The following is a 16,574-nucleotide window of genomic DNA, read 5'->3' on the forward strand; positions in this document are numbered from 1 at the left end:
GTGGGGAGGGAGGGACAGCTTTATGGGCAGAAAAGAAACATTCCATGGAAGTAAAATTGCCAGATAAATCCCAAGTTGCAGTCGATCTGCACATTCCACTGTTAAAGAGCCATGAGTTCCTGATAAGGGGTCATTTTCTTACCCCTGGACAAACAGGCAATTCATGGAAAAGAGCTAATTGACTCTGCAATGCATTGGAAGAACTGAAGTATCTGACACACTTCTGTCATGCTCCCTTCTCCAAGCAGAGTGGAGTGGGTGTTGGTTGACTGGAGAAGGGCTGCAGAATAGGCTACCTGATAAATGTCTCTCTTATGGCTGATTTTTTTCTAACCTTATATATTGGAAACTTTTTTTCTAATGGGAAACAGATGAAGGGAATGGAGGGGAAGGGAAGGGAAGGGAAGGGAAGGGAAGGGAAGGGAAGGGAAGGGAAGGGAAGGGAAGGGAAGGGAAGGGAAGGGAAGGGAAGGGAAGGGAAGGGAAGGGAAGGGAAGGGAAGGGAAGGGAAGGGAAGGGAAGGGAAGGGAAGGGAAGGGAAGGGAAGGGAAGGGAAGGGAAGGGAAGGGAAGGGAAGGGAAGGGAAGGGAAGGGAAGGGAAGGGAAGGGAAGGGAAGGTTGCGGTGCCCTGGTGATGATGAAAAGACAAATCTTGCTTGTTACAGGACATCATCATAAACACAGCCATATCATGCATGTGCTCTTCTTAAATCGAAGTAGAAATTTTAGAGTTCACCTCCTTGTCATTTTGTAAATATAGCAGTCATCCACTTTTTGTTGCCTAGAATGAAATAACAAGATTAATTTAATTACTTTCTTAGCTAACACCTGTACTGAAAGATGCAAGAATACATGTGATCTACCTTCCAGCCTGAAGCTTATGACTGTTCATCTGTACACTACGTTATACATTGCCTTACCAATGACCTTATGGATTTCATCAAAAAAGTGTTGGCAGTTTCCCACTGAATCACTTAGTGTAACTGTGGACTCTTCTCTTGTTTACAGACATCAGGCAATGCCTTACCAGAACAATTATTGCCTCATACCACTTCAAATACTGATGCGGGTGGAAAAAGACAAATGTCTGAAGCATGCTCCCCTCCCTGGAATGTGTTAGGAAAAGACCAGTCCCTCAGTCAATAAAAAGGATTAAATCTCTTTTCTACAAAATGAACTCCTTGGAGGATCTTCATAGCTCAGGCAAATACTATTTCAAGAGATTCTTCAGCAAACAGGCCAGAAGGTTCTCTGTGAGTATACTAAAAAATAAATACACGATGAGGATTCAGCCATTTGGTAAGTAAATTAAGGGTACTACAGCAGTTACAGCAACATTTTTGACTTAGTAAATGACCACAAGGACCAGTGCTGGATGAGTATCATCTCCAGTCTCCCCAAACGTTTTGCTTTGGACTCCTTCAGAGTGGGCTATGAATTAAAGCAGTAGCCAGTTGATAAAATATTTTAAATAAACAGAGAAACTGCTAGAGCACACTGGCCCTGGTACACAGAATTTTAGTTCCAACTGTAAAAACTAAAATAATGAGCCTTTAAAACAGAAATACTTTAGGCAAAACATAATGTCTGGCAAGGTAACTGGAGAGGAAGTATCTCATGTCATTCATGTGGAAATCTCCAGCCGTAACAAAAGCTTCCTTAGCCACTCAGTAAGTGACTAAAGTTATAAACATTTATATCACAGTTAATTTAGTTTCAACTGTAGTTTGGAAAGCTCCTCTTGCTCTGTTAAATGATGCTGCTAAATGTCATATTCACAATTCACAATCATATTCACAATTCTGGAAAGTTATTGTCAACACTTTGCTATAAGTGGATATTAATTAATACTAAATTGTAATGACTTCCATAAAACCTTAATGGATGCCAAAGGAGAAAAAGGGAAAAGAGGGGGAAAAAAAAAAAAAGAAAAAGAAAGAAAGAAAAAAAAAAGAGTTCATCTTCCGTGTTACTACAATGAATGACAAAAGAAAAAATGAACGTTTTTTCACTTACTAGATCAAAAGTTGCCAAGAACTACATTCAGCTAGTAACCATTTGTTTCAAGTCAATACTGACGCCTGTCATATGATGAGGGAATATTAGATTTGGTAACCTTACTGGCACATGTCAGGTCAGAAGAAACATAGCCAAGAAACACAGAACTGTCTCCTTGGCATAACACTTCTCATCATATCTGCCTTGCATGGTACCTAAGAAAAATGAACCTCTAATGAGAACAACTGTAGGGAAAAGTATCCCTGAGAGTCTTATGGGGGAGGAACATGGCAGAGAGTGGTAGAGATGACTGTAACACTTCCAGATTTTCCTGGAAGCACATTTTATTGATCAGAAACTGGAGTCAATAAACTCACTTGAGATCTAAAATTGCTAAACAAAGTCAATGAAAAAAAATTTAAGTGTTATGATCAACTCAGTATATTTATTGATTCAAGAGACAGGAGTTTTCAGACTGTTGAAAGTCTCGTGGAAGCCAATTGTGACTTAGGCCACTGTTTTGTAAGAGCAAGTAAGAAACTGAAAAAGTGAGTTGCAACATGCAAGAACCACATAAAAGAGACTTGAGTCAGTTATAACATAAGATATCAAAGACAGACAAAATAAAGACTGTTTTAGCAGATTAACAGGCTTGAAACTTTAAAACTTATCATTAAAATTGCAAAGGATGCTCATATAAAGAAGACTATCAGAGAGGAGATAAGAATAGCTGAAGAAGAGACTATAAAAGTTATGTAATGGGTAATGAGATCAATATTGTGGAAAATGACCCAGAGCAAACATACCTCAAAGACCAGTTGCCTCCAGAATTGAAGTCTATCTTCTGTTGAGGAACATGATAAACAAAAACAAAAACAAAACCAAACAAACAAACAAACAAACAAAAAGCAAAAGACTTAAAAAGAAAGTTTTTGTATGTCATGGTGGAAGGGATATAAGATTAATCTTTGAGAAGGAATTTTGAAAGATAACTATGGGTGAAAAAAAGCTATCAGAATGAGAGCGAGGAAGGACAAAATTAAATCATTTCGTCTCACAGATTATAATTTCACAGATTATAATTACAGAGTGACACAATGAGTTAGAAAGGGAAAAAAAAAAATCTAAGACAAAAGCACAGTCAATCCTCAGAGAAGATTTATCTGTGGAATTTGCAGTTCCATGAGGTTGTCTGATCAAAAATTCCCTATCGTTGCAGAGAAAGACTCTTTCACTTGCCACCATCTCCCACCTGCTATCATGTCCTTTTCTCTAGATCCAGTACTCATCTGATATTTCAGCAAGACAATTCAAATCAATAAATTCACAGAAAACTAACTCAGGAAAAAATAATTTTCAGCTTATTTAATCAGCTGAATCTGTTAAACATAAAGTTAAGAAACAGAGCTGTCACTAAGAGTCCAAAGAACACAAGGACATGCTCTCTTTTGTGTTGACAGTGAGCTACTAGATTTTCTCCATGGTCAAATCAAGACATATGTTGAGAATGACCAACATATAGACGTGCAAAACCAACAAAAGTATGTTATTCTCAATTAGACTTGAGAACTGGAACAGAGTAGAAGAGAAAGACCCAGAATAAGAAGCAATAAAATTAATATCTTTATAAAGTATTACAGGAAGCCAAAAAATGTAAATGGTATGTGAGATAAACTAAAACAGTTTACACAAAATCTATGAGAAATCAAATACAGGATTAAAGGTTCTGGTATCTCTAGTGTGGGGCTCCGAATTAGGACACTAAGAATATCAAGAAAAATTATTCCTACAGTTCGACCTATTCACTGATTCAAGAGATGGTGGAAAATCATGTGGAGCATTACCCAATTGTTCAAAACAGGAACTGCAAGAATATTGAAGATATATTTCCTTGGCCAGGAAAAATAAAGGCAAATTTTGAAGAGACTTCACATCTACAGTGTATGGTACCAGGAAAGAGAAGAAATAGCAAATCAGAAAGGAAAGACACATTTCCTTTTAAAGCAGAGTAGGCAGTTGACATTGTTGACCATTACTTTACAAAACTAACCAATTGAACTAGGTAGTGTGAATGTGAAGGTTAAAAAAGAGTTTAATTAGAAATGAAATTATTTTAGGAAATGTAATGTTAAAGGAATGTCACTGTAAGAAATTGACCTGATTTTCAAAAAAAATTATTCCATGTTTTCAGTGCTAATGAAACGGAACTGGAAACCAAAGTTTCTGCAAATACAAGGACTGAGATATGTCTGTTACAAATGGATATGAAGTCAGAAAGTTTGAATATAAAGGTAAGTAAACTGTAGGGACTGCAATAGCTGACACTATCAATGTGGAGGCAGTTGCAACACAAGGGTATCAGGCTACGGGATACCATGTCTTGCAAAGAAAGTAACATTTTTGCAGAATTCATGTGATTTTCTGCAGAAATTCCTAAAAGATCAAAATCAGAATCTGTTCGAGAACAGAAATTGAAAAATAAAGTTGTGACTATGAGGCAGAGGCAAACCACTGTCTTACTCAATTCACTTGGTAAATGTTCACAGAAGAAGCCCATAAGTTGTTTGATGTTTGTTGTTGTTGTTGTTGTTGTTGTTGTAGTAGTTTTGTTTTGTTTTGTATTCTTGGTGTCACAAAGAAATGAATGAAGAATGAATTTCAAAATAAACAGTGAAGCTGATTACAATGCAATTTCTGGAAACACATACAAATATTTTGTGATGCAAAAATAAATGGTGACTTGCCTGGCTCAAAATCAAAACAAATCTTAATTTATACAATAAGCATAAAATGAACCCATGCAGTAAAGTCATACAAGCACTCCTGTATGAGGAGAAATATAATCAAAACACTTCAAAATAATGGAACAGGAAGTTTTCTGCAAGCTTGTTTTGAAGAACAGTCTGCAAATGTGGAAGATCAGAGGGCAACTCAAAACCTAAGGAAGTTCTTTAGGCTTAGAGAGGGAACTTCCTTAAGAGGATGACCCAGAGCTGATAGTCTATGTTGCCATCCTGAAGCACAAGGCAGAGGACATAATGTATAGAGACCCAAGCATTTTCAAGGTAAAATTATCCTTGATGGCTACCATCTGAGCTAGACTGTCTCATCACTACAACTTGATATCACATATTGGACCAAAATGTTTGAATAAAGATATTAGGAGCTAATAATCTTTTCTAAGAACAATTAAGGAGAATCTCTCTTCTTGGTGATTTTAAAAGCTTAACTAGGTAAGTCCCTGCTATAAGGCCCCAACACACTGACATAACTTTGAAGTTAGTCCTGCTTCAAGCAGGAGATCAGTCTAGATGGCCTCCAGAGGTCACTTTTGGCCTAAATTAGTCTATGATCGAATGATTTTTTCTGTAATAGGAACTTGTGAAGAACAGACTTTAAAGTCAATGGCTTTAGAAAAAATAAATCAAAACCAAAATAATGTTTGGAATTAATCCAAACAAACAAACAAAAATATTGTTTGTTTCTGTAAGAAATGTTTCATTCAGCCTTTTAGACTAAGCTAATGAAATGTTTTTCAGGAAAAAAAAAAAAAAAAAGCATCCACTCAGAAGCAACTGTATAAGATAGTTATAATATCTGTTTTTTATTCATTAAATTTCCTTCTATTTTACTTTTGCAACTTCTATTGGATTTCTATTTTCAGTAAGTACATTTTGGACCAAGAACAGAAACCCAGGCTTTGCATCTCCATAGGAAATGGACTAACCATTGGACTAGACAGTTATTACCATTAGCCTTGGTGGTCTTTGCATGGTTTTTGAAGAATTTTACAAAGTGGAACAAAGCTACCACAGGAGCAAGGTAAGTTCAGGATGCCCAATGAGTTTATCACAGAGTCTAAGTCCTAGGGCTTATGTTGCAATAGTTAAATGGGAGAGAGAGGAGCTTAACAACTCTGCTCCTTATTTGCTCAGTTGAAAGAGTGTTGAAAACAGAGCCATAATTCATGGTTCAGTCAGTAAATAAAAGCACTTACTAAAGCATTTTAATTCTGCTCTGAAGCTAGCCTTTAGGAATGTCATTGTATGTCCTGATTTCTGTAAAGAGCTCCCTGGCATGGTCAGGAAACCACATAAGGCACCAGTGTGAAATTAGGTTATTTACGTCTTTTTAATAAACTATTGATTTGGTCATTGCACTCACAAGAAATGATGATAGTTTCCTGTCAAAGATACATTAGTACATGTGAAAATACCCTGGATGCTCTTCTGAAAAAAAGTCTTCTTTGATGGCATTATTTGAATATGACCAGTGTCCCCTTATTTTCAGGTGAATTAGAGCCATGGGTTCATTTGTTTTTCACATTCCCTCTTTGATCCCTCATTGACTAGTACAATTGATTGTTCTTTTTCAAACAGTCTTATTTTCCCTTCATTCACTTGGAACCTAATTCAATTATAGACAACAGTAAAACATTTAGACATTTTAACATGGGTACATTTGTTCAGTGTTGCTCCTCTCAGAGGAATGATTTCTGCCATTTTCCTCAGATGAATTCCTTTTAATACCACAGGAATGCTGACTTTTTAAACTATAGCTTTATGTTAGTGCCTTTGATGCTATGTATCCATAATATTTTTCATTCTCAGCATGACCCACAAAGATACTTTCAAGGATGCTGAGCCTCAGAAATGATTGTTGCCATTCTTGTGAAATTAACCACATGCAAAATAAAAGATTATGCTTCTTATGGACAATTTATCACTTTAAAATAGAAACACACTGCGCCAAACCAATGCCGAAGTTAATTTCATTATATTTCATGGAGTTACTCCAGGACTGACTTCAACTAACTCCATAAAACAATGAAGAAAAAAAGAAAAAGAACTTAGACAAGTCATGTTCCCCACCATGTAAAGCTAAGTAATAACAGAACTTATCCAAAAAAACATACTGCTTTGCTTAAGTTAAGGTTATAAATGCATTATGATCATATTTTCCTGCATAAAACTATAGCCTAGAAGTATATGTACAGAAAGAACATCTAGACAACTAATCGCATTTAAGCTCCTAAACATAAAAGCGTGAAAGATAAATATAAATATCTCATTTAGAATTTTAAACTGTGCTGCCTTATAAGGAAATTGGATTGGCAATAATCAGATTAATAACATAAAAATCAAACTTTGATTCAAGAGACAAAATAAAATAGATATACTCTATGTCTGTGTGTAGCTGTTCTTAATGTTGAATGAAACAGTTATTGGAGAAGGTCCTTGACAGGGAAAGGTAGAAGATCAACAAGGGCTTTTCCCAGACAAACGCACCAATTGGAAGTAAATTAGTCTCTCTCTCTCCCATTCTGTCTTCAGGAAGGAAACAGACTGTTTCCCCTGCCTCTCTCTCCTTGAACAAAGTAAGAAGGTATCTTTATCTTTCTGATTAGAAGGAAATGGCTACAAACGAAGGTGATGTCACTTTGAATATTGTCAGCAATGGACCCTTTAGATGCACCGAGGTATCCTAGCCCAGAAGTCTCAAGATGATTAGTCATGAAGACAAGAGAAAGCAGAGGCAAACAGTAGTACGCAACTGACAAAAAAATGCCATCTTATCATTTGAATTTATGCTGGTACAACTCTGCCGCTGACCATCAACAAGATAAGGAAGTTTATCTCAGTTTTCTTCTTCCTCGTTGAGTGCTGTAACATTACAACATTTTAAAAAGGAGGATAAATGTGCAAATGCCATTGGAAGCTTGTGACCATCTTCACCCTGTTGGAAGATGATCTCTATGAATGTCTGCCACGTAAAGTTCCACAGTGAAGCTCAGCAGGAGATGCCAGTGAGATACAGAGAGGAGATAAGCATCACCAGTCAAGCAGCATGAGGGAGAGGCAGTTCTCAGCAAGTACAGCAAATCAACTTACAGAGAAAAACTATAGAAACATCTGAAATTTGAAGCATTCTCATCCACAGCTGTATCAAACCTTAACTATTCAACCCTATCTCCCTCTGCCAGTGAAGACAGTCAGTAACTATTTCATAGGAGGAAGGAAAGGAGGTGAGAATACTTGGAAGTCTCTGATTCTTGGCATCTGTCACAGACCTTACTTGGTCTAGATTATGTCTTCACCGCAGCTAAATTCTGTATTAACAGGTCCACAGATTTAAGCATGACAAGTGAAAGTATCAATCACTAAGCAATACCCCTAAGGAACCTGAAGGTGAGTGTAGGCTACAGCCCCAGCCTCAGATACCCAGGTGGATTTTCTACTCTGTCACAGTGTCCTATGAAGTTCAGGCTTTGTAATTAGTGGTAATGAATTAGCTTTAGCTGCCTTTAAACTACGACATCAGCATTACTGAACCTTTGAGCTGTTAGTCCACTGAAAATATCTGGATAAAATTCTCTAATATTTAGTTAATTATTCCTGTAAACATAATTCCTGATGATTATTATATTTCCAAAAACTGGAAAAAAAATGCCAAAGATAACTGCTATTTCATTGAAAAGTCCTGATATAGTTGGGTTAATGTGTCTTACTTACATGGTTGTTTATTAAGGATCTATCTCTTATGTGTGAAGGCAGAAAAACAAAATGCTCTAAGATACCTCTGCATTTTTCTTTCCTCTCCTCAAATTACAAACATCCAAATATTACTTAAATTTCAATCCAGAGAGAAAGAAGAAGCAAAGTGTAGGCAATACATACTGCCAAAGAGAAGATGTAAATGAAGAACACCATATGAAAATACCTAAATAATTTAGAACAGACACTGTGAAGACAGAGAAAATGCTAGAAGCAAAATGCCTTTTATTGTAACAAATTCCTCAGCACTTTTCAGAAAGTATGTGGATTAAAGAAAAAACAGTGCAGACAGGGTAAGAAGTGGCAGCAATACAGGAAAGGCAAATGGGATAGGAATGGCAAAGGCAGAAGCAGCAGGAGCATCTCTGATGTGACATGCTCAGCCATGGCATCTTGAGTTGAGGCTTTGCTGCTGGCTCCTTCCTCCTGTTCTCATCTCACTTATTCCTGTGCTGTGCACAGTCCCCATTACAGCCTCGGTGAGGAAAACAGCAAAGCCCAAAAGGAGAAGGAAAAAAAAAAAGGCTCTAAGGAAAAAAAAAAGGCTCTTTTGTGACTTTCCCTCTTTCAGTTTTGTGGGAGATTGAGATTGAGCTTTGTCACAGACTAGTGGCCTGTGACAGTGGTCTGGGGAGGTGAGCATTCTCAGAGCAATGAGGCACAAAGAGAGAGAAAGAGCTGCTGTAATCAAGTGGGGAAAGGGATGGAATATCTGCCTTGACTGTATTGTAAAAATAATGGGGAAATATACTTCTTAATTGGGATGACCATGTTGGGGGACAGTCCTATTTAATGCTTCCGGGGGGGGGGGGGGGGGGGGGGGGGAAGGCCCTGCAGGATTTTGATGTTAATTTCAACCCCCCGTAATCTATTTTACCTTTGCCAGAGTAAAGCCTGCTTTGCTTGAACTGTCCCTACGCACCACCCACCACAGAAGTTTCTTAGGTGGAAACTCTGCCACTGTTTACAGTTTGCAGAAACAATATCTGATAGTTTAGAACAGGAAGTAAAAAATGGCAGTAAACCAAATGAAACTAGAAGGGGGCTATGTGGGCAGAAAGTTATGAGTCAGACTGGTATTTTGGAAGAGTTACTCATCTGTCTAAGAACTGTTAGGTCAGTCCCTTAAGAAAGAAAGATTAATACTGTTCTGTCCTGACTTAAAACACGTTGATGACAGTGGGTAAACCTGCCATAATTTTTAGGAGTAAACGTGAGAATCTACTGAAATTACTTTAGGGAAAAAGATAGTGAAAAAAAGCCACTTGTTCCCCCCAGAACAGTAATGGACCACTGCCCAAAAGGAAGACAACATGAGAGCAGACCTTTTACTGCAAATACTTTTATCTAGGTTCAACTGTCTGTGAAAGAAAGGGAAAAAGAGTACAAAAGCCAACCCAGGAGACAGAGAGGGACTGGGCTGTGGGAATGGCCTGAAGGCACCACCTGAATGTGGTCTTACAGGACTGTGAGAGCATGTGCCAAGAAACAACAGGCTTTATTGTCCTGAAGGTGGAGGAGCAGATATTTGTGCATTCCGTGTAAACCTAACCCCACCAGTGAGGTCTAGTTCCACCACCAGCTTTACCCTTCTTTTTTTAAGAGAAACACCCTGAAGAATTGCAACATTTGGTTAACTGCTAGTGTTAAAACAGGACAACAACAATCCTGCTACCATAAAATATGCCCTGAGATATTCTCATTATCTCTAGTATTCAGTGTTTCTATTACATTTACATAATACTGTTTATATATTTGATCCAAAATATGACAACATGAAGCTGGTATTGCATCATGTTACAATGTTAAATTATGTATGTGATATTGTACCAGAACAATGATTTTTACAGAAGAGGTTTGAGCATGCTTACATTAAATCCAGAGATAAAATCACATGACTTCAGGTTTGATTTTAACCTTCAAAATCACACTGAGGCTCAAAAACATGAACAGTTAATTTTTGTGTAATTTATACAAATAAAATAAAACAATAATGAAGTTTCTCCTGGAGATTCTGTCTTTGTTTTTACCTGCAACTCAAAGTGTAACTAAGGAAGGGTAAGAACCCATACACTTAAATAAAAAGTTTTCTGAAAATTTGGTAGGAAAAATCAAGCATTCTCCATAAAATTCTCCCTCTCTATCCATATATATATATATTTTCCAAATATCCAGTAATGGCATGTGAAGATCCATTAGCCATCACTGCAGCTCACAAGACTGTAATGTTCTAGTAAGGTCGAAATGGCTTTGAACTATCCAAAGACCTTAGCTATATAGCCCTTGTCACTCTTGTATTTGAAAGTTCTGCAGTCATCAGCACGTTAGCATACAAGACAACTCCGATAAGAAAGTTTTACTCTCATATTATGCCTAAACTTCAGGGCAATCAAGATATTATATATACTCGTGGAAGATTTCCTAAATCCTATTCCAAGTGGTTATTCTACATAGTGTTACCATACCCAGGCTATAATCCATCACAGTCGTGCTTGTTTAACCCACTAAGGAATCTCAGCACAGCTGATGCCATTATTCTCTTGAATCTATTTATATGGTGAGATATGTCTATTGGAACTGGCTCTCATTTTGCACTCTTCCAAACATCTCTTTAGTATCTTCTTAAATTAGTTGTATCAAACAATGAAATTTCATGATAACATAATCAAAGAACACAGTATTCAAAGTTGTAGGAAGTGCCACAACATGCTAAGAAGCCCAGGGAAACTAATCTCTGGGAAGTTTTATAGGAAGAATAATCTTGTTCCATTTTGCTATTTTGCACTTCCATCTTCCTGCCCATTCCAGAACAAGCTTTCTGTAGTGGGCACTATTGTACTATGGACATGAGTGTTTGGAGAAGTCTTGATCGCTTGAGATAGGTTATTACTTATTACTTGAAATAATCAGAAATTCAGTCAAGACAAGGCAGAAATAATATAGTAAGGAATCAGTTGCTGTGGGTAGGAAAAAAAGGATGACATAAAGGCTGGGGCACCGTAATAGAAAAATAATAGAAAACTAGGAAGCTAGTTTTATAGCTAGCAGCAAACAGCTATGTCCTGTGATCACATCAGCCTAAATGGTTACTGGCTATCTAAGAGAGGCTGTTTGGGTGCAAGTCAGAAAAAAGCCTTTCAACTCCCACCTCACAGCAAGCTGTCCTTGCACTGCAGCCCTCACACACAGTATCTTTAAAGAAAGGTAAGGGAAAAAAAAAAAAAAAAAGACTAGACTGTACTGCTGTTCTTATTTGTGTATAGAAAAATTGTAAACAGGAGTATGAGCAAGGCCACATTAGAGAGACTGGCAGCATGAGACACATCCATAACTTTTTTATTAGTCCCTTTGGCACTCTTTCAAAGCAATAGGCAAAATCTCTATTACCCTCAATATATTCTCAGTTGCTTTAGTATTGGTGTTATGAAGACAACATCATACTGATGCTGCAGAGTGGAGTGATAGCGTGCCACTGAGCTCAATAGTGATTATCAACAGTCTGCACTTAAGACCCCTCCCATTGGAGCTGATGGGATCATAGGAGCAGAAAGACAACATAAAGCTCTTTATGTATGCAAGGAGGTTTTATGGAACCCATGTAATGACCTCCAGAGAGACGGAATAAAAGGCACAAGCAGAAATGAACCACTTTCAGTGAGAAATCTCTTAAAAATACTAATCTCTTGTAAGATGCTTGAATGCCAAGATATTCCCTGAAACATTTCAGGAATGATAAACAACAAGTGAATAAATATTGTGTCAAGTGTTAGTCATTTAATACTCCGGAGCAATGTGTCTTTAACAGCATACCATTGTCACTGTGCTGTGTCAGAGACACCATTCAAGTATATCTGTCGTTGTAGTGTCCATTAATCACCCAGGAAGAGTTGGCCTAAGCTGAATTTTGACCTAGCAGTACAGTAATAAAGACCAGGTACATTCCTATTCACATCTATAATAAAAATACCAACTAACATTGTCCTGATGTGAAAAGAGATTATTTCAGAAGAGGATGTCTGGGGAGTTGTTCCTTGTGCATTGTAACATAAAGCTGATTTACAACCATTAAAACTCAAGGTGATCTAAGGAGTTTTACAAAATATGAATTCACTGTGCCTCTCATTTCTATTAACATGATCTTTCTGTTAGATGCTGGGTCTATATGGGAGCATCAGCTTTACTCTCAATTTATATTGTACAAGTCAGCATATTATGCAAAATCCATTCCAGTAGCAAGCTCTGAGGCAGCAGCATCACTGCATATAAACATCTGTAAGCCACACTGTAACACTAAAAGTAAATAATAGAATAAGTAATAGCTCTGATTGCTGAGTGTAGATAGAGTGAAAGGTTTTAAAAGTTTTCAGTTTTTGAAGGCTGGCTTAAAAATGTAGGTGCCACTATCACTTTGAAGGCCTGCAGTGGCTCTTTCTCCACATAAAACTGATTTTATTTAGTCAGAGACTGACACATCATATTTCCTAAAAAGGGATTTATTATGAGTGCCCAGAACAAGCGCTTATAGGATCTTCGTGGCCCCCAAAAATACATTTTAAAGCTTTCCTGTCAGGTAACCTAATCCCAGTCTTCCACATTGCTTTCCAGAGGCCCTGTCCCCTGAATCCAGCTGAAGGCCACAAGGATCCAGTTGCACAAAGCTCGCTCACGGATCATTCAGTCTCTCAGTGCATCTGTAGTTCACATTTCACACCTCAAAATACAGAACACCATTCATATTAAAAAATCAAGTGTGGAAATGTAACAAACTGCTGTTGAAAATGACTCTGCGAGAGCACTTTCATATTTCACCTCGTGCACATGCAGTTAGTTTTTCTTCTGTGCTGTTAAGGATGTATTATGCCATGGGCACATTGCATTGATAAAATGACCGTTAATAAAATCTGTATCTATTAAGTGGCCTTCTCAAACCATTACACTTTTTTTATCTGATTACTTTTTCTGATCCATATGTTTCTATTGTTATTCATTTCAATAAATCTACATTTGGGGAAGATACTTAGCCTTAAAATAAATAGTATCTGATAAGAATGAGAAAAGATTAAAACAAAAACAACAACAACACACTTGCAGGTATATCTGTGGACAAAAAGGCATATTGTCACAAACACATTTTAGGAAATTTACATGTATGGAAAAATTCTGACCATACTACAATGATTGAGAATTTTGTCACTGACTGCTACAAAGCCAGTATTTTATTTATTTATCATTGTGCTTGTTCCTGCTATAGCTCACTGAAAAAAAAAAAAAAAAAGTAATAATATATATAATTTTTATTAAATACTGTGTACACATATCGTGTATCTCTAACTTTGAGTCGGTTTATATGACCACAAGGCAACAAATTATACCAATGCAGCAACAAATTACTGATTAGCATCAAATTACACTGACACAGTGGCATAATCTTCAGCTACACCTGAATTTATTGAGTGCGCATATTTAAGCCATGGTGAGTTAAGATGAAATAAACCAGTGTATGAAGCTTTGATCCACTAAGTGAATGAAGGGAGCAAAGCCTTGCCAGTACTTGAATAAGAAAATTTCAGAGAAAATCCAATCTTACAATGTGGGCACCTATGTGCTAATAAAAAAGCGTACACCAGTCCTATTATTATTTATTCCTCCTGAAGGTGCGTAAGCCATTTGGAAAGCACAGGCTCAATGGAGGCAGGACTGAACCTCGAAAAGGATACAGAGACTGCATAGTCTCCCTGCCGCTCAGAGAAGGATATGGATAGGTCTGAGCATTATAATGTGGCCTCATGTTAAATAAAAAACAGTGGGAATCCTCCTTGTCCTTTTGTACTTGAGACAAAACAAGAGCTGGTTCTTAATGTTAGACTCCGGCAAAATTCCAGTGCTTTCAATGAGAGTTTTGTCTGACTAGCATGCATGGCTTTGTTCCAAGGCTGGGGAGCACAAAGGTGAAGACTATGAAATGATATCACTCTTCTGCAGAATGGTGTATGCTGTAGAAGACAAAGGGGTATGTATTTATATTTTACGGTAACCAAGTTGTTCCATCAAGAGAAGTTTTTATATTCTGGAGAAGCTGACCCTATCCTAGAGATGCAGAAAAATTAGTAATAGATTAGAGGCCCCAAATGACATGGGTTTGTTCAGGTCAACTCATTTATTACTGTTGATGTAATAGGGCATCCCAGTCTGCCAGCCAAGGGAATTTTGGTGTGTGCATATGTTCTCCTCAAAGCATTCTCTTAGTGTGCCTTTGCTTTCCAGGATGAAGTTAGGATGCCCTGCTAGTTTTTTTATATGCACATCTCTCTGCATTCCCACCTTTCCTTTGTCTCAACACATTTCTGTTTAGATTTAAGGTAAATGCTCAGGAGTGAAGGACATAGAGTAATTGAATATATATCTTTTCTACAGTCTTTGATTGTATTTTATTTTTGTAATTAATGTAAAAATATCTTGAAACTGATTTTCATTTATTATTGCTTATTTGATAAGATGAAGCACTGTACGCTAGGAGCTCTTCACTTTCATGTCATCTGAGATTGAAAACACAATGCTAAATATATTAAATATTCACAAAGGGAGTCAAATAGGGTCATGGAAAATGCCATACATTAATCATACATGTATGGTATTCCCTTGTTAAATGATACAGTTCAGCTCTGTGTTTTCTGACAAATGAGGTCAAGATGTTGTTTGCCATTAGAAACTAATTAGAGGAAATTCTTCAAGCTTTTTTAATGAAGAAAGGAAAACCTTTGGAAATCAAAAAGTGAAAAAAGTCTGATTGTGGAGAACAAAAACAAATGGAATAATATATTTTCTCAAAAAAACATGTTTCTGAAGAAAAAGTGTGCTTAGCTACAAAGTTCGCTTGGCTTGCATCCTCATAATGTTAGCAATCAATAAAGTTGCACCATGGATAAGAATCAATGCCTTATAGCAATGACAGATAAGATGAAAACGATGAGTACGTGATTACCATTGTCAAATTCTGCTATTATTGGAGCTATTGTTCTTTAACATCAAGTATTAGTGGGAGTAAATGAAAGAAAGACCTTTCAACACTTAGCTGTACTAGGAATTTATGAAAATCATGTTTTCATGTGTCAGCCGGAGAAGAAAAAAAAAATTCATACCTCAGCAGAGCTTAAACGCTTCTGTGACCAAAGGAGATAACAGAAAGCAATGGCTATGCCTGTTTAAAGTTCAAAGCAAAATGAGGAAAAATCCTGGACAGAGTCGGGGATCATTCTAGTTGCATCGTGGCCATGTCCGTGTGGAGATGGGCAGCAAGAGCTGATGAGCGTCAGCAACTTGTACACCCTGTGTGACTGCCACCCCCTATCACCTGGGAGAGGGGGACAGGTTGCAAAAGGAGCTGGGGGAAAGAGCTATGTCCCACACTTGTCGCTACACCTCAGCTCATTGCAACAGCCAGTCTTTCTTGCATGAAGTCAGAGAAACATACTACGTGTCTGTGTGCATGCATGTACATGTGCATGCGCATGTGTGTGAGATGCCCTTCATCTGCAGTGTAAACATGAAGGAGGAACTATGCTTCCTGGAGAATGTGACTTCTTAGATCTTCCACTAGTTTGGTATAGCTTCTTATATAGCCTCTTCATAGCCAGGAAGAGATAATATTTCAATCTACTCCCACCTACAGCCCTCCCAGTCAAATTCCACAAAACCTCCATTACAGAGCCACTTCCTTTCACACACATTTGTTTTTTCTGGAATTTCATTTTATGAACAATCAAAATTCTTCACAGTGTATCTGTCTTTAGTAATCCAGCAGAAGCTAATTTAATCATATTAGCCTACCACCAGTTTTTCTAAAAAATGAAGGTATGGAAGTACATTCACAGAAGTGCCTTTATTTTTCCCTTGGATAAAAATCATTGTGAATATTAGCATTTTCTTGGACAAGTGAAACGTGTTTATTTAAATATATGTATATACTTAATATGGATGCTTAGTAGTACTGTAATAAAAATTACCCCAGTTTTTGTATCCTTT

The 16,574-nt window shown here is 37.2% G+C and overlaps 1 long non-coding RNA gene across 1 annotated transcript; it reads left to right on the plus strand.

Moving 5' to 3' along the window:
* Positions 1-977: 977 nt before the first annotated feature.
* On the plus strand, positions 978-7,508 carry LOC121068067. Its single transcript, XR_005818589.1, has 4 exons — positions 978-1,299; positions 4,190-4,289; positions 5,663-5,820; positions 7,332-7,508. It is a non-coding gene; the product is annotated as an uncharacterized LOC121068067 (long non-coding RNA).
* The last annotated feature ends 9,066 nt before the right edge of the window (positions 7,509-16,574 follow it).

The sequence above is a fragment of the Cygnus olor genome, chromosome 3 (assembly GCF_009769625.2).
Source record: "Cygnus olor isolate bCygOlo1 chromosome 3, bCygOlo1.pri.v2, whole genome shotgun sequence".
Taxonomy (NCBI): Eukaryota; Metazoa; Chordata; class Aves; order Anseriformes; family Anatidae; genus Cygnus; species Cygnus olor.